At 45.6% G+C, this 24688-nt stretch overlaps 1 pseudogene; it reads left to right on the top strand.

Moving 5' to 3' along the window:
* Positions 1-12891: 12891 nt before the first annotated feature.
* LOC120848180 lies at positions 12892-14127 on the top strand (annotated as a pseudogene).
* Positions 14128-24688: the final 10561 nt, after the last annotated feature.

The raw sequence follows: 24688 nt of genomic DNA, 5'->3' as shown, positions 1-24688 counted from the left end.
TCGAATGCTCCAGCTACAGCCAAGAGCACCTAGACTAACCAAAACATCTGCACTAGAATTTTGACGTCGCCAGAGTGAGATCGAGCCAAGACACAGATGGGATAGGAGTCTGAACGCTCGCAACGTCTATCTGAACTGGTTCTGAACGCTCGCAACGTCTATCTGATCACGAAATCATATTTTTACGTTGCTATATCATTGCTAAGATTACATCGTCTTTTATATTCGTAGAAAAGGCGTGTGTAGATATTTGCACTATTGGCAAAGTCGTGTAAAGATCGCCCGAGACGGCGTACTGCATATCTTTCTTTTCTTTTTTTATCCGTTGTACTCTGCAAGCCCATCATGAAAAAAAAAAAACTTCAGGCTACATAAAACTGTCTTTCTATATTCTGTTACGGCATTGAGTGGCAGTATGTCCCCTTTTTGGAAGCGCCGCTGAAACAGCTGACGGCGGCGTAGAAGCGGTCGCCGTGCTGACGACCCGCTGCGCTTGTTGCAGTGGTTGCAGGTGTGCGTACGCGCGGCGCAGAGCTGTCGTTCCGGTCGATCCGGTTGCAACGGACGCAGTCGTAGGTAACGCGCTCGTTGCACATGTCTGAACCAGCCTTAATGGTACGTTTACACTTGCGGATCCGCTAGCGAATCCGCCCAGCTTTCGCCGCTGGGGCGGAACGCTGGGCGGAAAACGCGGCGGCGAGCCGAATAGGTCCAGGACCTATTTCTGCCGCCGAACGAGGCGTTTCGCTGGTCGGAAGTGACATTCTTGCGCAGCGCGACGCTGTCTACGTCACGACTTCCGGGAGCAGCAGCGCCCGGGAGAGACAGCCAAGGCGGGAACTCTCGCGCTTTCTCGTCATATGTGACGGGATGTTACGAGAATAGCTGCCGCAGCCGGCGCCACCGCCGTCGCTCGAAGGAAATAGATCTAAACAAAATCTGATCGTCGCCGCCGCCGCCGGGAGCGGATCCGATCCCGCGGCAGCAGATTTCCTCTCTGATGTAAACGTACCATAAGGCGGCAGAAAACCACAGGCGTTTGTGTTTTCAACCAGCTTCTCCCTTGCCCCACTGCTGCACCAACCCGTTTTTTTTTGTTTTGTTTTTTTAATGCGACAGCATTAATTGTCTTATGAAGCGAGCCGACGTCATCAGCTTTGAAACCACGCCAAACGGCTCTTTTTACACCGCTTCGATCCCATTGGTTAGCGTGCGTCGACAGCCAATGGCACCTTCTACACCGCTTCGATCCCACTGGCTATTCGGCGGCCGGTCGTTGAAACCAGTGTTGGACAAAATACTCGATAAAAGTATTTAAGTTAAGTTACTAAATACCTGCGTCATAAAGTATTTAAAATACTACTCAAGTTACTTTCACTGTAAAGTATCTTGAGTAGAGTACAGATACTTAGAAATGTATTTCAGTTACTTTCGAAGATACTTCCGCATCGCTTAATTTGTATCGACGTCATTGACAACGACAGTTATTTCGCTACGGAAATCTGGGTTACCAGAATGGTTTATTAGCACGCCACAACAGAGAACGAAAAAAAAGTATCGTAGGGCTAATTTATGCAGTCCGACTATAAAGAGGAAAATATTGTCACGAATGATGATGACACGGCGAATAACTGAAAGAGCTAAACGTTCAATGGGGCGAACTTGTTCCCAAAACATACGAGAGAAAGGTTACCGTCGCAGGCGTTGATGTCAGCGAAACAGCAAGATCGACCGCTAGGGCGAGACTGACTCCGGACCGCCACACGGAGCACGTTTTGTACCCGCGTGAGTTTTTGGAACATTCGGCGTAAAAAGTACGGGGCGTAGAACTTTCGTAACTCAATCAGACGACAAAATTCTCGAACTTACCAGAATGTTAAGTTGAAGGAATAAATAAAAGAGAGGTGCGCTTTCTGGTATCGAACCCGGAGCCTCCACGTGAGAGCCAAGCGCGGTAACCATCCGGGCACGCGTTCGCTGGGCGACGCGGGTGGCAGTATCACTGATAGATGTTACAAAACATCTCTGGGACAACAAGAAAAAGGTCGCTTTAGCTATTGGGGAGGAGATTAGACCGTGACGCCCCAAGGGGTTAACTTTAGAACTAGATGGATGAGGACAACAAATACAATGGCTCAGCGTTCGGCTGACTTAACCGAACGCGGCGTCAGCGTTCTGCTGGAGTTCGTGTTCTCCGGTGAGGGGGAGAAGGGGCCCTTTGTTACCATTCCGGCCTGCATGAAGGATGCAGCATGCACGGTCCTCAACTAAGCACAAAAGCCGAAGTGGGTCAAGCTCGCATCCTCCGAAGACTGCTTTCGGGACAGATCTGGCACCTAACGCCATGAACATTCCCACAGGGCCTGTAAGCACGTGCACAGGTCTTGTGTTGGGTAAACGCTGAGGTGTGAGGACAACAAAAGGAATAGAGCGCCTCGCCGATAGTGACATCGCTGAATATCACATCCTGCACCTTAGACGCAATCTATATTCCCTATACGGGGAGTTCACTATAAACGAACTTCAGACACTGACATGAGTGAATGGATAACAAAGAGAACCCACATAATAGCCACGGCACTTCACCCTGCTCGCAGTTCGTTTCCTGTCCTGTTCTCTGCTTATCAATGTTCGCTTACAGACAGTGTTCGGGAGAGCAATGAGCGCCGAACTAACAACACACAAAAAAAAAAAAAAAAAAACTTTGACGTTTTGCTTTAGTGGGGTCAAATATACAAAAAGCAAAACAAAAATGTCTACTTTTTTGTGTGTGTCCACTTTTCATTTTCTTCTGCTTGTTACTTCTTGACACTTAAGTCTGCATTGTTCTCGTAGGTCGTTTCCCGGTCTGCTCGCGCCTCCATGTGGCATCTTCACTTCCGTAAAACCACACCTTTAGTTTGAGGATTTTTGGGGGGAACAAGAGGCACCTTTGGGAAAGCGAGGGGAGATCCTTCATTGTACGAACTTTCGGCTGAAATATGAGTCACAGTCGGCAAGAAAGCGATATTTTCACGAGCTCAGTTAAAGCCACCGTAGCTAATCGGAGCTAGCAACAGGATTCGGTTGCTCGAAAGAATGTTCACGTTTCCTCGTGCCACGCCCACCCCACTTCATACCGAAAAACTCGGAAAACGGCGGAATGTCAAACTTTATTTAGGATAATGAGTGCAAGATACTCGGAATTGTAATTAAGATAGAGTATTAAATACTCTCTATAAAAAGAGATAAGATAATCCGCCAACCAAAAATTGAAATAGTAGCGACCCTACGTTTCGAAACCGTTCGTTTCTTCTTCAGGGGGATGAATGAAGGACAGCAGCTTCTTCTTCTTCTAGATGTTGAGCGACTTCTTTTTCTTTTTCATTGGTCTTAGTAGGCTGGTCGTGCCGTGCGCAGTCTGTTATAACATCTTGGAGGCCGGTAATATATAAAGTTGGAAGTGCCCCTAAGGACCTATTGATGTTGTTAGAGGTTGTCTGTATGTACCATGACTCTACGAGGTGTCTTCTACGTAGATTTGATGCCGTGTCTAGGATGCTTGCGTTTTCAAAGGCAATGCGGTGGTCGAGGGTCTCGCAATGTTCAGCGAGAGCACTGCGTTCTCTGTCGAAGTTTCGCACGTCGTTTTTATGTTGGCGGAGTCGATCGTGGAAGTTCTTCGATTCGCCGATATAGGAGGCGGGGCATTGGGAGCATGGAATCTTATAAATGACGCCCTGGGCCCTGTCCTTCGGTGGCTTGTCCTTTGGGCGGGGTAGGAAGTGCCCAAGAGTTGATACCGGTTTGTGTGCAACCATAATATGTTCCTTTGCGAATAGTCTGGATAGTAGTTCGCTCGTTCCTTTCACGTAAGGGATGCTGACGCGTGCTAGCGGTTTGGAAGCTGTTCTTGCAGGTTGGTTTATCCTATTATGGTTCTGACGGCGAACCACACGGCGAATGAAATCCCCTCTCGCCGGGAATACGCCGACTAACGTACGGAATTCCAGCGATTTTGTGGAACGCATATCGCAAATAAGGGCCGACAATGACGAGTGTCTGGTATCATTCGATGTTGTATCCCTTTTTACAAACGTCCCGATTCCTCTGGCTGTCACCGCAACAAGAGAAGCTCTCGAGAAGGATGAAGACTTAGACACAAGAACTTGCCTCAGCATCGATGAGATATGTCGTCTCCTAGAATTCTGCTTGAACAATACTTACTTCTCCTTCAAACAACAATTCTACCAACAAACTAGTGGCACGGCAATGGGCGCATCCATCTCCGTTGCCATGGCCAACCTGACAATGGAAATAATCGAACAGAAGGCTCTACAATCTTTTGCATCCAGACCCCAGATATTCCTACGGTATATTGACGACTGCTTCTGCATCATACAAGGATCAGGAGTGGACAACTTCCTCGGCCACCTCAACTCTATAGAACCGGCTATACAATTCACCGTGGAACGCGAACACAACAACACTTTGCCGTTTCTCGATGTGCTGGTCAGAAGACAAGGTGATGCCCTAAAATTTACCGTGCACAGGAAACCAACTCACTCTGGACGTTACCTCCGGTTCGATTCCAACCACCCGGTTAGCCACGAGGCGTCTGTCGTCTCCACACTGTTTACGAGAGCTAAGGCTGTGTGCTCTTCTGAAAACGACAAAAGAAAAGAGGTACAAACAATCATCAGCGACCTAAGAAAGAATGGCTATACCGGTAATTTCATTCGCCATGTGGTTCGCCGTCAGAACCATAATAGGATAAACCAACCTGCAAGAACAGCTTCCAAACCGCTAGCACGCGTCAGCATCCCTTACGTGAAAGGAACGAGCGAACTACTATCCAGACTATTCGCAAAGGAACATATTATGGTTGCACACAAACCGGTATCAACTCTTGGGCACTTCCTACCCCGCCCAAAGGACAAGCCACCGAAGGACAGGGCCCAGGGCGTCATTTATAAGATTCCATGCTCCCAATGCCCCGCCTCCTATATCGGCGAATCGAAGAACTTCCACGATCGACTCCGCCAACATAAAAACGACGTGCGAAACTTCGACAGAGAACGCAGTGCTCTCGCTGAACATTGCGAGACCCTCGACCACCGCATTGCCTTTGAAAACGCAAGCATCCTAGACACGGCATCAAATCTACGTAGAAGACACCTCGTAGAGTCATGGTACATACAGACAACCTCTAACAACATCAATAGGTCCTTAGGGGCACTTCCAACTTTATATATTACCGGCCTCCAAGATGTTATAACAGACTGCGCACGGCACGACCAGCCTACTAAGACCAATGAAAAAGAAAAAGAAGTCGCTCAACATCTAGAAGAAGAAGAAGCTGCTGTCCTTCATTCATCCCCCTGAAGAAGAAACGAACGGTTTCGAAACGTAGGGTCGCTACTATTTCAATTTTTGGTTGGCGGATTATCTTATCTCTTTATTATTTACCCAACCAGAGAGAATTCTCTCAAACATGTCTACCTTCAAGTCTCTTCACGATGACTTTGGACAAAAGACTACCCAGCTAGCGAAACGGTACGTGAACATCTACCGCAGCATCTCTTCATTCAAGACACACTTGAGTTTCACGAAGGCTTGCCGTGATGCTGAAGTTATTCCTCGAAGCTTACGGTTGAAACGGATTGTCCCAACACCAGAGGGTCATAAAGTTTTGACGCAAGCGGAGCATCGTCTGGTAAATGCTCGCATTCACGAATGCAACGCTATCCTTAAACAGAAACAGCTAGACTTGTTTTATGTACGTCAACAGCTTGAACATCGAATTCCGCACTTGTTTCCATCAGTACAAGCTTTAGCCGAAAAATGCGCCGCAACCGCAACTCAGAAACACCAAATCTCTCAGGAAAAAAATCTGTTGACTCTGAGAAGACAGAAGGAGACGAGGCGGTACATGAATAACTCCTCTTTTGTCACCAACTTGTCCTCGAGGTCACTCTCCCAACGTGAAATTGATGTCCTCGCCAGGGGTCATAACTACAACCTCACCACCACACGGCCTCCTTTGGCGCATATGGCTGCTGCCATCGAGGACGGCATCATGCACATGAATCCTAGCGTACGGGAAGGAATCCGTCTAAAGGCAATCAGCGCACTGTCGAAACTCCCACGACGTCAACCATACAACATCTCTAAGGAGGAACACACAGCGCTCCGCAAGCTCAGAGAAGACAGCACCATCGTCATCTTACCAGCAGACAAAGGCAACACGACTGTCGTCCTTGACAGAGTAGCGTACGAAGAAAAGACCCAAAAACTTCTTGATTGCTCCGCCTACAAGAAGTTCAAACGGAATCCGACGCTCGTCATACAGAGAAACTTAAACAGCATGCTGGCAACAATTTTTAAAAACTACCCGGAGTCAAAGAACCTTTACCTTCGACTTATTTGCAGAAATGGATTCGCTCCAGGATTTTACGGACTTCCCAAGATCCATAAGCCCGACGTTCCTCTGAGACCCATCGTTGACTTCACAACTTCACCACTTCGAGCTTTGTCAGACTACTTACACAGAGTAATATCCCCTCTCGCCGGGAATACGCCGACTAACGTACGGAATTCCAGCGATTTTGTGGAACGCATATCGCAAATAAGGGCCGACAATGACGAGTGTCTGGTATCATTCGATGTTGTATCCCTTTTTACAAACGTCCCGATTCCTCTGGCTGTCACCGCAACAAGAGAAGCTCTCGAGAAGGATGAAGACTTAGACACAAGAACTTGCCTCAGCATCGATGAGATATGTCGTCTCCTAGAATTCTGCTTGAACAATACTTACTTCTCCTTCAAACAACAATTCTACCAACAAACTAGTGGCACGGCAATGGGCGCATCCATCTCCGTTGCCATGGCCAACCTGACAATGGAAATAATCGAACAGAAGGCTCTACAATCTTTTGCATCCAGACCCCAGATATTCCTACGGTATATTGACGACTGCTTCTGCATCATACAAGGATCAGAAGTGGACAACTTCCTCGGCCACCTCAACTCTATAGAACCGGCTATACAATTCACCGTGGAACGCGAACACAACAACACTTTGCCGTTTCTCGATGTGCTGGTCAGAAGACAAGGTGATGCCCTAAAATTTACCGTGCACAGGAAACCAACTCACTCTGGACGTTACCTCCGGTTCGATTCCAACCACCCGGTTAGCCACAAGGCGTCTGTCGTCTCCACACTGTTTACGAGAGCTAAGGCTGTGTGCTCTTCTGAAAACGACAAAAGAAAAGAAGTACAAACAATCATCAGCGACCTAAGAAAGAATGGCTATACCGGTAATTTCATTCGCCATGTGGTTCGCCGTCAGAACCATAATAGGATAAACCAACCTGCAAGAACAGCTTCCAAACCGCTAGCACGCGTCAGCATCCCTTACGTGAAAGGAACGAGCGAACTACTATCCAGACTATTCGCAAAGGAACATATTATGGTTGCACACAAACCGGTATCAACTCTTGGGCACTTCCTACCCCGCCCAAAGGACAAGCCACCGAAGGACAGGGCCCAGGGCGTCATTTATAAGATTCCATGCTCCCAATGCCCCGCCTCCTATATCGGCGAATCGAAGAACTTCCACGATCGACTCCGCCAACATAAAAACGACGTGCGAAACTTCGACAGAGAACGCAGTGCTCTCGCTGAACATTGCGAGACCCTCGACCACCGCATTGCCTTTGAAAACGCAAGCATCCTAGACACGGCATCAAATCTACGTAGAAGACACCTCGTAGAGTCATGGTACATACAGACAACCTCTAACAACATCAATAGGTCCTTAGGGGCACTTCCAACTTTATATATTACCGGCCTCCAAGATGTTATAACAGACTGCGCACGGCACGACCAGCCTACTAAGACCAATGAAAAAGAAAAAGAAGTCGCTCAACATCTAGAAGAAGAAGAAGCTGCTGTCCTTCATTCATCCCCCTGAAGAAGAAACGAACGGTTTCGAAACGTAGGGTCGCTACTATTTCAATTTTTGGTTGGCGGATTATCTTCTCTTTATTATTTACCCAACCAGAGAGAATTCTCTCAAACATGTTTACCTTCAAGTCTCTATAAAAAGTATTTGCAAGATACCAAGATACTCCAAAAAGTATTTAAGATACAGTATCTTGAGTAGAGTATTTGAGATAGGCACAAGTCTGGTTGAAACTGACGCTGCGCGTCAGTTTGAACGACCGGCCACCTCATGGCGCTGCGCGTCCGTCAGCGCTAGAGTTCCCGTATAGTGGAGCCTATACAGGAACTCTAGTCAGCGCTAGAGTAAGAGTATCGCGTTCCTTTTCCTTTCGCCGCCATCTCCGTATTGGCGGAGGAGTGGTCACGTGGGCAAACTCGATCCGAAGTTCTTGCGGGAAAGCGGCCTTCCAGAGCGCCGAGTTTCGGGGAAACATATTTTCCGCTTTGAGTTCGCAAGATATAGATCCTAGACTAAAATCGAACGAACCCAAAAGCTTGATAAGTCATTGAACATTATGTGCGTCAACTGGGGTACAATAAAATCCTGTTTTTTTTTTTGTTTGTTTTTTATAACGCGAACGATGTTTTAGGACATCCGTTTCCAAGGTATGTGAAGCAGACGACACGGCCGGCGATCGCGTAGCTCGCGTCTGCGGCTCTCGCAAAGTGATACGCGATACGCGACCGGCACATCCGACCATTTTGTTTGGCGAGTCGGCGAGCTCTCGTCCGAAAGCGAGGGGACGGCGTTTTCGTCAGCCGCACTATTTTCCATACGCAGCGCGCCGCAGCCCGCCACAGCACGTGCCTCGCGTCTGCGCCTTCGTGTCCCCTGCAAAAACCGACCGTGCTTCCCGCAGTGCTTGGCTCCAGAATGGCACCATTGCTGTACCATTGCGGTACTCTGCTCCGCAAGCGGAGCATATACGGTTACTCTAGTCAGCGCTAGGGTGCCTCTATGCGCGCGCGCCTCCTCCTCCCCACCGTAGGGTGAAGACAACCGCGTCGTCTGCTACGACGTCCGCCACGTTTTGGCCCAGCAGTTCGGCCGGGCGCCTGCGCCGCGTGCGTGAAGACGGGGGTGCGTGTTTTAATGTACTCTAAATTAGCCTTCTGTGAGAAGAAAGTTTGTGCTCACAAAATTACGACAAAGGCACTTATGAAACGCCATGAAAAGTGAGTGTTTCGTAATTTATTTGTGCTACGATGTCCGATTTTGTTGTTTTAGCACTTCTATGGCGCGGCAGGTTACGCTGCACGGGCGGAGGTGAGTGGCTGCTTGACACTATTTCCGAAACTTTGTAAGTCTCTCGACATCTCCGTGATCTTGTAAATAGACAAAATTCGTAATACCCTCTGCATATAAAAAAAGAAAAAAAAACTGATATGGGATAGTTATGTACCCGCGTAAATAGTGCTTTGTACGGATTTTTCTTTTGCAGTGACAACATTGTTGTTTTGGTTCAGTCGTTTATTATCGAGAAATTAAAAGAATACACAAAAAATGAACTGCATATATTATAGCAGTTTAAGGAAACCGAATTAGTGCTTGTTCCTGACGCACTACTTCAGCTTTTATTCACAGAACATGAAACAAATCCAAACAAAAGTGATCAAACTATGACTGTATAGTCACTACATTTCACTTTCATAATTCATTGCAAACTGACCCCGGCGCACATTTTGCCACCATGCCCCTTAGCATATTTTGCTTCCAGTTGACGCAAATGAATACACAGCCTCATTCTAGAGTAGTTGGAGACGAGAAGCTTGTCAACAATATCTCTGTGTTTCTGGCATGTCTTTAGAGTAGATGGGATCATTTTCCCTAAGTATGTAGTCACTGCCTTCATAGGTGACTTTATTGTCAACAGACTGTCCTTCCAAGTCATGACACCCCTGAAGTATTCTTCACAAGGTTTGAGCATGTTCATCAGGTCATCACTTGGATAATGAAGGTTTTTTTCCATCATATGCATTGACACCGCTATTTTAGCCCAAGACTGCAGCTTTGCACTGTTTACAGTTAGGAACTGCTTTTAAGATTCCTTTCACAAGAAACCCACCCAGATGGAAAAGGATGGTGCATTCAACTGACGTTAACTCTTCGATCAAAAGAATCTCTGCATCGTCAATCTCGTCCACTCTGGCTTCTGGACTCTCTCGCATACCTTGTGAAAGTACATCAACCAAGTACTGTGCACCTCATAGCTGGTTGTTGATGGCGTATGCAAAAACTGGCTTACACACAAGCTTGAGAGCACATTTGAAGTCGTAGGCGTTCGGGACTGGCTTTCTGATACGCACGACAGAGAAGAAATTCTTAAGGCAGTCTTGTAGAATCCTGCCCGTGAGAAAAAACTGACAGCTTTCGCTGTTTAGGAGAACATCTTGAAGGCGAAGGACAACAGTTGTTTTTATCATCAGGCCTGCCTGCGAAGGCTTCTATTGTGACGTGCTGTCCATGTGTACTCCTTGAAATGTTTCACGCGTCAAGTGAAGTGTGCCGAGAGCTGCCTGGTGCTTCGTCATGTCTCGAAGACTTAGAGCAACTGATGGATGACGTGCAGACATTAATGTGTACGACTTGGACACAACTTCGAGAAACCATGCTGTAGTCTCAGCTTTTCAGCTTCGGGTTCCAGGATTTCTTCCTTTATCAAATGCCGAATTGCAGTGGGCGCTTCCCTGAAAAGCTCGACAGCGATTCCTACTTTCATTTTCGTAAAATGACCGCCACTGACATGGACTTTGAAAAGCCTTGGAGCAACTTTCAGTTCTCTTTCAGCGTCATAATCTATCACCGCACGCACATGATCCAGCTTCACTTGGTTAGATGGCAAATCATGCGGCATACATTTGCATCGCTGAGTGTAAAAACATCAGAGCTCTAAAGTTGGCCTCTAATATTCTTCAGTACGTGTGCCGCATCGGCAGTGAAGAATAGCTCCTTTCCCTCCAGAAAAAATGCTGTACCCAACATACCGTGTTCGAGTGCCGGTAGCTAGAAAAGCCCAACTCGCGCCAATAGCGCGGTTGGATGCTCCCATGTCACATGTCACAATACGCATCCTCAGATTAATGTCTGCACAGAGGTGCACAATCTCCAGAACCTGAGCCTTGAGGAGATGTCCGAAAGTTTCCGTACGTGCTTCAAAAATAAAGTTTACTCACACTGCAGACACACGATGTGTTTGTGGGCTGCCATTTGTCCCGCCTTATCCTCACGGTCCACTGCAGTCTTCATTTCGGCTCTCTTGGAAAAGTAAACATTCTCCACCCATTCCTGGAGTCATTCGTGCAGTGCGGCACGCAACATCCAGCCATTTTTTGTACAACAGGACGAACAACGACCACCGACCGAGCGACCGCTGTTACTTGCGACTTCCGTCTGTGCGGCGCGGGCAAGAAAATGCCGATCGCGGGAACGGCAGCTGGGCGAGGCGGCACCGACCCCTTCAAAGAATGGCAGCACCCTACGGAGGGGAGGAGGAGGCGCGCGCGCATAGAGGCACCCTAGTCAGCGCTAGAGTTCCTGCATAGGCTCCCTACGGAAGCCGGAGTTGCACGTCTGTTTTGCACGCGCCGCCGCGCCGCTATTCGCCGAGATCCGATCTCGTGAGGAGCCGAATCAAAAGTTGCGCGGGAAAGCAGACGTTGCCTGTGTACCGGCGTACGTTCCCCTGCTTTGGAGCGCGCCGCGTGCCTCAAATTCGCAACGCCGCTACTCGCCGAATTCAGTCACGTGAGCAGCTGGATCACCATGCCGTGCAGGCAAGGAGGCGCTACGGGGATGAACGCGCAACTCTCGCTCCCGTAGGGAGCCTATACAGGAACTCCAGTCAGCGCCAATCAGCGCGCCAACACGCGTAGAGCAAGATTAATGTACATGCTTTCGCATTCACAACTCATAAGAAGTGCTAGTTGTACCTCGATCTTTTTTCTCTCTTCTTTCTGGACTAACAAATCTAATATAATTGAGTGCGTTAACCTTCCATCTGCAGAGTCGACAAAGCGACTCGCGATATGGTAATTGTTTTTGTTTTTGAGTTGATTAATGTCAATTTTTTGCAGTGTGTTGCAGAAATTTGGCTAATGTGTTCGTTAATATTTGTAATAAATTAAGTCCAGGGTTCTTCGTTCTGTTTTTCTTTTTATCTTTATGTTAAAGAAAAACTAGAGAAACATTTCTTTGTTTACAAAACTTTTGGTTGTTTTTTTCCTGAGCAGACGGAAGCGATCAACGCTTTCATCAGCTCAAATTGCAGCTCATATTGCAAATGCGGCCCAAAAACCACTTTACCACGAACACGCAGTTTCAAACTCTAATACAGGCCTTCCGTGGTAAAGCCCCTCGATAAGGGCGTTTTGTTTTTACAAGTACCGCCAACCATTGTTGTGGAAACACCACACTTGTACCGTACTTATTACAAGTAATCCAAATACTTGTAATTGATTAATTTGGGATTAACTTTGTAACGTTTTTGTTTTAAGTAATAAGAAGTAATGACGAGTATAATGTGATTTCTTTTGGAATCACTAAGATTGCTCCTAACCGTTACTATTTTCCCCTTTCTAATGGCGCCCTTCAGCAAAGTGTTGTGAATTGAGAAGATAAGTAGCTCGCAATACGGCTGATTCTAGTTCAATAGTAAAAAGTGCGAAATACCATTTTTGAAAACCGGCAGAGAAACATGTCGCATTGAAAATCTGAAGTAATAAAAAAAACATGACAACTTCATAAACAGAAAGACAAGGTCCCTTTTTAAAACACCACCGGAACTTTTCAGCGTATATCCACATCCCTCAGACCCGGAGTGTCCTTTTCTCTTTTTTGTCGACCCTGTTCACATACTGAAGTGTGTGAGGAACAATTGGATTAAACAGAAAAGCATTAAAACCTGGATGTTCTTCCCTCCCATCACGGGTCCTTTCACCAAACTATAGACAGCGTCGTTCAAGACGCTTCGGGAGCTTTACTCAAAGGAACAGGACCAGCTCATCAAGTCCGCTCCAACCCTTTCGATGAAAGCGCTGCATCCATCCAACATGGAGAGACAAGATACCAAGCTGGCTCTGAAGGTTTTCAGTTCATCTACAATTGCAGCCTTACAGACCTGTGGGCTTCGACTTTACTTGGAACATGCCGCTGGAACAGCAGAGTTCTTGAAGATTGTCGAAAGGTGGTGGAGCATCGTGAATGTTAAGACGAGCAACAAGGGCCGATGACTTCGAGATGACCTCCAGCCTCCAGTCACGTCTATGTCAGGCCCACAGGTCGAGTACCTCACCAATGTAATAAAATGGCTAGATATGTGGCAATCTCTGAAGTTTGACACAGGCAGGCTGACATTGGAAATTCACAATGCCCTCCGTCTCACGAGGTCTACGTCGGTGAAGATGACAAAATACTGCCTTCAAGAGATGGGATTTGACTACGTACTGCTCGGAAAATTCCAGACCGACTGTTTAGAAAGTACCGACAACTTGCTGGTGCCCAATATCATGTTTCTGTAAGAGAGCTATTTCAAACTAAACGGTAGCTTCGCCTTCAGAAAGTCCTCCAGCTCCCAGACATGGAGGTGGCAACATCTGCAGTCGAAATGGATAGGTCTGTACTCGAGAAATTCAGGATTGAAGTGACGGACATGAACTTCGCTAACAAGACTCCAAACCTCCTAGCGATCACCTACGTGGCAGGCTACTGTGCTCACACTGCACTCAAGAAGCTCTCCTGAACTGCCTGCAGAGTAAACTTAGTGCTGGAAAGTGACATCCAAGTTGAGAACACCAATAATAAGAAGCATAAACCGTGGTGGACTCAAGGTTCCCCAGCCAGCTGCCCGCAATGCTGTGGTCACAACAGAAATAGTGCTTGACAAGCTGAGAAGCGAAAAGTATGCCACACAATTCCACAGATTGCCAAACCAGAAAGCAGCACTGCTGACACTCATGTATAGTGTTTTGGATGACTCCAATGATCTCGATGTGTGTGATAATGGTCATTCACAACAGCTGGTGATGCCTCACATTCTGATTGTAGCAGCAAACATTGTACTGAACAACTATTGCAAGACAAATAATGACCAGCTAGTGCTCAAGAAATTAACCCAAAAGCGAATGAAGACTTGGAAGCACTAACGCTATTTTGACTGACCTTACTTGTGATGACTTTATGTGACTGATTTTGATTCAGCCCCCAAATTCCATTTTTAGTGTAAATAAACATTCAACCATTGAGCTTCTGCGCTGCACAAATTATGAACCAGGGTTATAATATCATAACTCTACTCGATTTTATGGAGTTAAGAGCCAGATTATTTGAAGAAAGCCGCGATTATAGTATGAAATTCTGAAGCTATGGGAAAATGGTAAACCTCGTTATTTTCCTAACCCCATCATTTTTAGGAAGCAAAAATATTTGTAGGCACACGGGAAGATTTTTTTAAGTCGGAATTTATCGAGTGTACAAACGTTAAATTATTTTATAAACTGTACATATATTCATTAGACCTAAATCGCAAAATATTTGGGCCGCCAGTATTTAAAACTTGGCAGTTCCTAAATATATGTTTGTCATTAAAGAATTTGACACTTTGTGCTATATTAGTAAGCACATAGTTGAAGGAAAGTAGCATAATGCAATAATTATTCTGTAAATATATTGTGCATATTAATTCTGTATGTACACACATTGAAATTAATAATTGAAACAAAATAATTGAAAATAAAAAAACACATTGAAACTAATATTAAAAATAAATCGCCGAATGGGTTTCCTAATTTACACAGCACAAAACATTGACAGCAGCATGAATAGTTTTCCCGATGCACGGAACAGCCGAGCGCGCATCTATAGTCAGTGACAGGTCAAGAACGAAGTGGAAGCTCCTTCCGCCTCTTTCTACTTCAGCGGAGCGAACGCTGGAGGGGAGGCGACCACTCCGCTGAAGTGGAGAGGGGTGGGAGGACCTTCCACTTCGTTCTTGACCTGTCACCGACTATAGGGACGCCGCTGCTGGAGAGCTCAACGCCGAAGGAAGCTGAACTTACAGGCCGGGCGTAGTGTGATTACGTCACCAAGACGGGGAGAGGCCCTTAGCTAGTCTAGGTGGTGTTGGTTTGCCGAGGCATAAACGACTGTGTCATGCACTGACCTGAACTAGATTCTGAAGCGCTGGTCGAAGCACTGCACAACCGCGAACTGGTAAGCAAAGTGTTTGTACGCTATATAGTGTTGCAGGCGATAGCAAAAAAACAAAGTAACAAAATGCGTTACTCGTTACTTGCAAATAAACGTAACGTGTTACGGACCAACGTTACCTCAAAATAAAAGGAACACGTCACTGCTACCGATATAAAGTAACGCACGTTAGTTTTGCGTTACTTTTTAAATTACGAATAAACACGTTTTGCTGTTTTGACGGTACACGTATACATGCAGAAGTGCCATTTATCAAGAAGCATTAAGCTCTTGCAGAAAATAAACATAATTACTTCATGTTTTTTACAATTTCAGCTCGTTACTTTTTTTCAAATAATTAAAAATATTACACTTTAATTGTTTCGCGTTTTGAGGCGTCACAAGAAAAAACGCAAAGAAAAACCCAAAAACTCAAAAATTCACATGGCGTGGTGCATAAAAACACACAAAAAAAAATTGATGTGTAATTTTTTTTAAGTCTTAGAAATAAGAAGTAACGAGTAACGTGAGCACGATACACGTTACCCGAAAGAAGTATCGTAAGTACGTTATCCGTTACTGCTTTAAAAAAAGTAACGAGCACCTCACTGAAATAAGTAAGCTGCTACAGTTAACGCCGTTACTTCTAATGCATAACCGCCAACACTGGTGCTACAACAGCGCTCTTCCCTCCAGCGCATCCTTCGAGAGGGCCTTCAGCGTCGCGGCAGATATCTTGACCAGGGAACGTGAGAAGATGACTGACGAGAGCATCGAAAGGCAGCTGCCGTTGAAGCTCAACAGGGTGTGAACGACAAAAAGAAACAAAATGTAACCACTTTGTACATATCTACGCATTTTTGATTTCGTCATAAAAAACGTTAAAAAGGTATCGTGAAAAAATTACCAAGTTTCTGATAATTTTTCGCTTAAGTTTCGATGAAGTAATTGATTAGTGTCATCCGTTACATTTTTCAAGGAAGTACAGTCGAATCTTGTAAATTCAAACCCGAGGGGGACGGAAAGTTTGTTTGAATAAAGCGTTTGAATTACCGGGAGTTTCCTCCCATAGAGACGTATACGACGGGACTTGCACATTAGTTTGAATTATGGGCAAGTTTGAATTAAGAGAGTTTGAATTAACAAGATTCGACTGTAATTGTAGTTGTAATTGGCCATTTTTTTCAGCTCCGCGCACAAGATTCACTAAACATCGATTCGGAATTTGCCGCTAGATTGAGCGGGGAAACGCTTCCCACAAATATTAGCCGGACGTTAAGTCCGCTCAACTTACCCTGCTACACTTTCGCACTGGACTTCTCTCCGGGATGTTTTTCGGTAATGAACCCTGGCACCGTGTAAACGCCGTGTGTTAAAAACATGCGACGCCCCCAGAATGGAGGCAAGTCTGACCCGTGTGCAGGCGCAGGTGGTTCCTGAGCGTCGAAGACTGGCTGAAGCTGCGGCTGCAGAACTTGCACACGAAGGGCTTCTCGAGCGTGTGAATGCGCATGTGCGAGCGGAGGTTGCTCCTGGAGTTGAAGCCCCGTCGGCACACGACGCACTTGAGTCTCCCGCTGGACGCCGGCTGGCACGGCTTGGACGACTCTGCGCACGCCCCAAAGTGGGCTGGTCAGAGGCGGCTTCGGGACGCGCGTTCTTCAGGGCGTCAGCCAGGGAACGCCGATGAAATACACGCTGCTCGCTATTCGCAAATAAAACGGTACCTCTGGGTATAAGTAACGCCGTTCCGTTATTGTTTTAGATAAAATGTCGCGCGGGTAACTTTGGCATTACTTTTTTGGTCCGTGGAAGAAAAGTGCAACAGTTTTAACGGAGACTATTATACGGCTAACAAGGGTTGGTTGTGTAGGGAAGGACCGAAAGAAAAAAGCGTATATAAAAAAGTTGCACGGAAGTGATGTCGTCACGTGACGATCTCCTCTGACATGACCAAGGTGGCCATGTCAGGTGACTTGACCAGTGACGTGGCCACTGTAAGAACTTGACCACCGTCGCCACATGGCAACGCTGGACCCGTGACCATCAGCACTCGGCAACTGGGAAAACCCCGAAATTTTTAACTGTCATTCATTTAAAACATAAGGACGTCCAGGAGACAAAATACAAAGAATAATGTAGCACTATATATTTATTGATCTATTTATTTATTTATTCACCTATTTATTCATTGCCAGCTTGAAGGCCCTACCGTTACGCATTACACGAGGAATAGGCTAGAGAAAATTCCGATAGTAACAAATACTCTCAAGAACAACAAAAGTCACACGGATAAACAAAATGAGATGGAGGAGGAGTTTGCAGCACGCGGGTCGTCAGATGCCCGGATTCTATTTCAAACAATTACTGGGCAGACGCAAAGCTACAGCTGCCTTTGTTTCTACTCACTGTTCGTAAGCGTTCGGACGCCGGCGTCCGGCGTTCGCGTTCGAACAGTCAGCTGTTGCAGCAGCGCTTGGCTGCAGTAGTGTGGATGCTGCACTAGCCTTTAAAACGTAGCGCAAAATAGGTGACACTGGGTGTACTCATGCCCGCAATGTCACCGCATTACCATTAGACGTGACCCCGCAAGCGACCGTGTAAGGGCTATGTTCCATTGTGCTGCGCCGAAGCTCTTTCCGAGTTTAAATAAACGCTACCAGAACGGCGGCATATGCGCTGTTCCGCATATGATCCATGACGAGTCGGGTGTAAAAACAAAATGGCCCCTGAATTTTTTGAACCAGAATTATAGGCCCACGAAAAAATGGTCCCGGAAAAACCGGTCCCGGAACAAATGGCCTCAGGTGCGAGGTAGGGAGAAACGGTCCCGGCGGTGAAAACGGAACAAATAGTCCCGGAACTTAAGGTCCCGGAACAAATGGTCCCGGAATAAATGGTCGCCAAAATATTGTGAGCCACTCCACTCTGTGAAGGTGGTTGGTCAGCGAAGCTGTGGAGCACCACCGCAAACGATTCACCGAGAGACCCACAAAAGCACGTCACCAAATGCTTATTGACAGTAAACATACGTCATTTTGAAACGGTAGTGATCACTGCTTTGTGCTTATGATATACACTCATGGGTTCCATCAACAACTTTAGTGAGATTTTTTGCTAAAGTTAAATCTCTATATGTAAATCAGTGACGCCAACCCGACTCGAGCCGAAGAAGGCCCATTGTTCTCGGATGTATATCCATTGTCACACGTGTCGACGTCTTTCCTTGTCAAAATGCATACCGAGGTGACGGGGCGCATATGCATTTTTATACAATGGGGCGCTTTTACGTGCAATTTTGTTTCTGCACACGGTTACCAAAGATGCATGGAACCCTAGACATTTCGTTTCTATCCGTAAAAAACTTCCCGGATTTCTGTCGGAGCGCCATTAGAGAAGGGTGAAATCAACACTCGTTCAGATGGAGCACCGACTCCGGAGTCTTTGCTCTCGGTACAGTCATGCCTCAAAAAATATGGAAGAATTATTTAGGGTGTCAGCTGTAATATTGTCGTTTTAACTGTAGCTGTGAGGCTCACAGCATGCGCATGTTAATATGTATTACTAATCCAAGGCGTGAACAGTATCAAATACGAGAATATTATATTTACCACATTCCCCTCAACATAACTTTTTTTTTTTTTTTTTTTTTTTTTTTTTTACCTTGCACCTGGAACCATTTGTTCGGGAACAATTTCTTGTGGTACCATTTTTTCTGATACCAAGAATTCCGGGACCAAATGTTTCGGGACTCGACAGTTCCTTTGATCTTTTGACGCCCAAAACTTTACTTAAAATACTGGAGGCACAAAAATCCTAACGTGGTTTGAAGACACACAGAATAACAGAAACCTGGTCTCAGAAAACATTACCTTTTTTCGTAATTATTTTTTCCAAATGTTGATTGTGAGCAACATTGGGCATTTGCGGCATTATTTTGCGTCCAATGACAGTAAGCAGTCGCCAACTGGGAGAGGGCACAGGTGCACTTCGCATTTTACCCAGTAGAGACACTTAATTGTGACTGAATTTGTAATATTTGCGCCGGTCTTTCTTCTCGCAGTTTTGAGGCCAGTGGAGCACGCCATCATACCTCACATCCGCTGTCCGCTTTTGCTTTAAAGGAAAAGTCATCTGTTTTCGATGATGCAATTCGATTCTTCACCGCTAACCGCAGGTATCCTCGCCCTTGCGACGAAGGGCGCTAAATTTATTGAGCCGCACATGGTGTGGGAGAAATTAAATCGTTTTTGAGTTGTTGCTCCAAAGCAATACTTGACATCAACAGGTTAAAAAAAATGGCAGCGCAAGTCAGCTCGTCCGGGGGAGCAAATGCGCAGCCATCACCATAGTCATCAGTGGTAGTTTGCTAGGGATGCGGGTGTTCCATCTGGCGGGTATGAGAAATGTTTACGTCACGTAGCCGGTTCGGTAGGGGAAAAGGTACCTAGCGTTCCAGGCAATTCCACTCAGCAGACGTAAGCGTACCTATCGTTTTCTTTATTTTTGCTTAAAACGCCCTCCCTAAGAAATAACTGTACGTGCCACCTAAAATGCACGAATGCGATTAATTTCATTTACATTTCAAGCCTAATTACGCCTTTTCTTCGCGCAAGATGGAACTTTAATAATCGAAACGAAAACTGAGTTACGCCAGCTATTTGCCAGCTTTAAATCAAAGTCCGGAGTTGTTGCGTCGGATTTCCTCCGAATTTTATGGTTATACCTAGAGGCAAGGTTAGTGAAGTACAATGGTAAGAACTTCATTCAGAAACAAGGAGAATGTATTGGTTCGGCAGTAGCCCTAGTTTTTTCAGAGATTTATCTAGGTTCTTCGGGTTTACATCAACTACATGGTTGCATTCAGAACGTGTCTCCAAATGACGTTATTATAAGATGTCACGTTAACGACATCCTGTTTTTTACGGTTGATCCTTCCTTGTCCGCGTCTTTAGAAAGCTTCATGTATGAAAGTGCTCCAGAGCTACAGTTTTCATTGGAAAGGCCGAAAAACGATGAACTGCAGTTTTTATGTATTCAGTTGAAACCTCCGTCTAGTTTGTGTTGGTAATATGTCAAAGCTACATCAAAACCACCTAAACTCTTTAGTAGCTGCCGTCCAAAAATGTGAAGTCTGACTTTGTACGAAACCTCGTGAAGAGTGCTTTGAAAAAAACATGTTCGCATTCTATTATGTCCTCGCTCCAACGTCTTTTTGACCGTTTTAGTGCGGCTGACTGTCCGGAAGATTATGTCTTGAAACAGTCGTTGTACCTTTTTTTTTTCTTTAAAAAGAAGTGTCAGGGGGCATTTATACCCGCCTAACACGTAGTTCTTCCGTTTTTCCATTGCATCTCCCTCAATCTTAAATCAGCTGAAAACCATTACGGTATCGGCACAGTGTTTAAGAATGATTTTAGGCTAAAGAAATTCATATCGTTTGTTTCCGCGAAGACTTCATGCACAAAACAGAACATAGAAAAATATGTCAATCGTGTGTCGACTGTTGTTAACTGAATTCCTTTTGGTTGTGGCCTCTGCTACGCAGGGCAAACCCAGGGTTGTGCCTATCTCAAGTACTCTACTCAAGATACTGTATTTTAAATACTCCTTGAAGTACCTTGCAAATACTTTTGATCGAGAGTATTTGATACTCTATTTTAATTACAATTCCAAGTCTCTTGTACTTATTATCTTAAAGGACCCATGAAACGAATTTTGGGCTGGAGTAAATCAATTTATATTGGGATTTTACTAATAGCACATCGTTCAGTGGGCCAAAAGAGCAAAGGTAGAAAGTCAGAAGCCTGACTTTCGCTACGAAAATTTGCAAAACATAGCGGACTATTTCGTACCTCCTTCCCTTCGAAAACTCTCCGCCTTTTCACTGTGATACATCCCCGGACCCCGCAGCGCGTCACCGGGCTACTAGCCACCATAACCGGGCCCCCGCAGCGCGTCACCAGGGCCCAAGCGCACGTCGCACGTCACACGACACCGGACATCACCTAATCCCTTTAATCCTCAGCTGACATTGCGGTGGAAGCTACGCGCTTGCGGGACCAATCAGCCGTCTCCCTTTCATCACCTGACCTCATTCTCTGTGGGTCGGTATGCGCGAGAGATCATGATTACGTGGAAAATGTGTGGCTGGCCCAACGAGCACGTAGCTTCCACAGCACTGTCAGTTTCGGGGTGAACAGGGTGTGGAAAGCAACTAGTCGGAATTTTGAGCGACGGGCTAATCTTCTAGGGGGACAATGGCTGTGTCCGGCTACACAAGTGAGATTCTGAGCAAGAGGGGACTTCCCCCTTTCCGACTTCTTGAACTGTTTGGTACAATGTGCGATTTATGAGTTGAGGAGGAAAGCTAAACAGAAAAATGTTGAAAAAGCGTTTCATGACTCCTTTATATACATTTTTGACATTCCGCCATCTTCCGAGTTTTTAGGTATGAAGTGGCGTGGGCGTGGCTCGAGCAAACGTGAACAATCTTTCGAGCAACCAAATCCTGTTGCTAGCTCCGATTAGCTACGGTGACTTTGATTGAGCCCGCGAAACATCGCTTTTTTTTTTGCTGATTGTGGCTCATAATTCAGCCCAAAGTTGGTAAAATGAATGTTTTCCCCTTGCTTTCCCGAAGACGACTTTTGTTTCCATAGAGTTTCCCCCCAAAAAAAACCTCAAACGAAAGCTCTGGTTTTACGGAAGTAAAGACGCCACCGTGAGCGCAACGCAGACCGGGAATCGACCTACGACAACAATGCAGACTTGAGTGTCAAGAAAATAACAAATAGAAGAAAATGGGAAGTGGACACACAAAAAAACGACATTTTTTTTTTTTTTTGCTTTTGTATATTGACCCCTTTAGGGCAATGCGACGATGTTTTCTTTTGTTTCTTTTAGTTTTGTCGTCAGTCCATCACCTATTGCTCTCGCGAACACTATCTGTTAACGAAAATTAATAAGCAGAGAACACTACGGGAAACAAACTACGAGCTGGATGACCTCTCAAAATGCCAAACGTGTCCCCCAACCTTGAGTGCCTTTCTGAACGCAACCTACTTGAAGAAGGTGAGACCACCGCCGTGGCTATTATATGGGTTCTCTTTGCTTCACTCATATCCGTATCCCAAGTTCGTTTATAATGAACTCCCCATATAGGAAATATGAAATGTAGTTAAACATTGCGTCAAAGGTGCGCCGCAGGACGTGATATTCAGCGATGTCACTACTGGCGAGGCGCTCTGGCCCATTTGTCACGCCACACCTCGGTGTTTACCCAACACAAGGCCTGTGTGCATGCCCACAGACTTTGTGGGCATGTTCATGTCATTTTTTTTCTTAGAGCACGGTGCCCAGTGTAATAGAAAAATACCAACAATTAGTGAACTGACGTTAAGTGCCGGATCTCTCCCGAAAGCAGTCCTCAGAGGATGCCAGCTTGACCCACTTGGGCTTTTGTGCTGAGCTGGGCACCATGCATGATGCATTGTTCATGCAGGCCGGAGTGGTAACAAAAGAGCCCCTCCTCCCCGTCACCGGAGAACACGAACTCCACCCGGTCGCTGACGCCACGTTCGGTTAAGTCAGCCGAACGCTGAGTCATTGTATTAATGAAAAACAGTTAGGGCGCAGGCGAGCTGGTGTAGGTTTACCATGTTTTTAGACAACCTGAGATCCAGTCTCAGGTGGTCTAAACAAATGGTCGTTGTATTTGTTGTCCCCATCTATGCAGTTCTAAAGTTAACCGTTTGGGGCCCCACGGTCTGATCTCCTCTCCAATAGCTAAAGCGACCTCTTTCTTGTTCTCCCAGAAATGTTTTGTCACATCTATCAGTGATATTACAACGCTGTTGCCGAGCGAGCGCGTGGCCGAATGTTTACCGCGTTTGGTTCTCGCGCGGAGGCTCTGGCGCGGAGACTCCGGGTTCGATGCCAGGGAGCGGACTCCTCTTTTACTTTCAACTTGACATTCTCGTAAGTTCGAGAACCTTGTCGTCTGATCAAGTTACGAATGTTCTACGAGCCGAACTTTCTACGCCGAATGTTCCAGAAACCCACGCGGTTGCAAAAGGTGCTCCGATTGGCGGTCCGGAGTCAGTCTCACCTCAGCACTCGATCCTGCTACTTCGCCTGCGATGCTAGCCTTGCTCTATTTCGTTTTGGGCACAAGTTCGCCCCATTAAACATTTAGCTTCTTCAGTTACTCGCCGCCTCATCACTTGTCTTTCGTAACAATATCCTCTCCTTAGAGTTGGACTGCATAAAATTGCCAAACGATACTTTCTTTTTTCCGTTTTGTGTTGTTGCATGCCAATAAAGCATTCTGGTAACCCAGATTTGCGGAGCTGTATAATTGTCGATTATGATTGTAAACCTGAGACTGGGGCTTTTTTCCCCAGTCTCAGGTTTACAATCATATTCAACTTACACCAGCTCGCCTACACTCTGACTATTTTTTCGTTATTTGTCGCTGTCACTGACGTCGATACAAATTACGCAATACGGAAGTATCTTCAAAAGTAATCGAATTACATTTCTAAGTATTTGTAATCTACTCAAGATACTTTACAGTGAAAGTAACTTCAGTAGTACCTTAAACACTTTATGAAGCAGGTATTTCGTAACTTAACTTAAATATTTTTATGGAGTATTTTGTCCAACACTGGGCAAACCAAACGTTGCCTCAATGGCCGTTTAATCGAACAGTTGTGTTAAAAACAGGGATTCCTACTCAGAATTGTCAAAACGTGTTATTAAGCGTAATAATTGTGTGCCCTTTGACAGACCACCTCAGTTATCTGAACTGAGAGAGATTACCGAAAACGGTTAGTAAAAGAGTCTCTTATTAATATTAATCCCACATCAAATGAAATCAAATCAATGTTTATTTTTTCCTTGCGCTAACCAACAGCTCGAAAGCCTACTGGGTCCAGCACAAACGCTTGCAATACACATAAAATAGAGAGTCAAGTAAAATATGCAAGCACACACGCATGCCTATATGCCAATTAAAAACACATGTGTCCAAGAGATCGTTCTCCAAAGGACAAGTTTGTACATAAAAAAAAAAATAATGATGATGCAGTAAAAGGGAAGCTACGGAGGTTCTTGAAAAAAAGAAGTTAGCAGTAAATTCTAGAGAATTTTTACCCCGTGAACCCGAATACCCAAACCATTTGTTGCGCAAGTATTGTTAAATACGAGAAACGCAGAAAACAGTCGCTGCACATGACGTCATCGACGAATCTTTTGGCTGCCCAAGGCTAGGGAGGCGGGGCTTCAGCCCTATTTTGAAATTGCTCTTTTGGCTCTCCGGCGCGTCGCATTAAAACATCATTGTGATATCTGTTATTCTAAAGGCTAAATGAACGCACTTCAAGAGTTTTTTTCTCAAACGCAGAATTGCCTTATTTTCCTTTATACTCCGTGCCTTAGATACAGAGTTAAGAAGATTCCTACAGATATGACTGCTTTTTGTTTTAGAATGAGGTCACCCATCAACTTGAGTGTCGG

The sequence above is a fragment of the Ixodes scapularis genome, unplaced genomic scaffold (assembly GCF_016920785.2).
Source record: "Ixodes scapularis isolate PalLabHiFi unplaced genomic scaffold, ASM1692078v2 PGA_scaffold3__209_contigs__length_174095766, whole genome shotgun sequence".
NCBI classification, from domain to species: Eukaryota; Metazoa; Arthropoda; class Arachnida; order Ixodida; family Ixodidae; genus Ixodes; species Ixodes scapularis.
The sequence above is the reverse complement of the archived record's forward strand: the minus strand, read 5'-3'. Positions and strand labels throughout refer to the sequence as shown.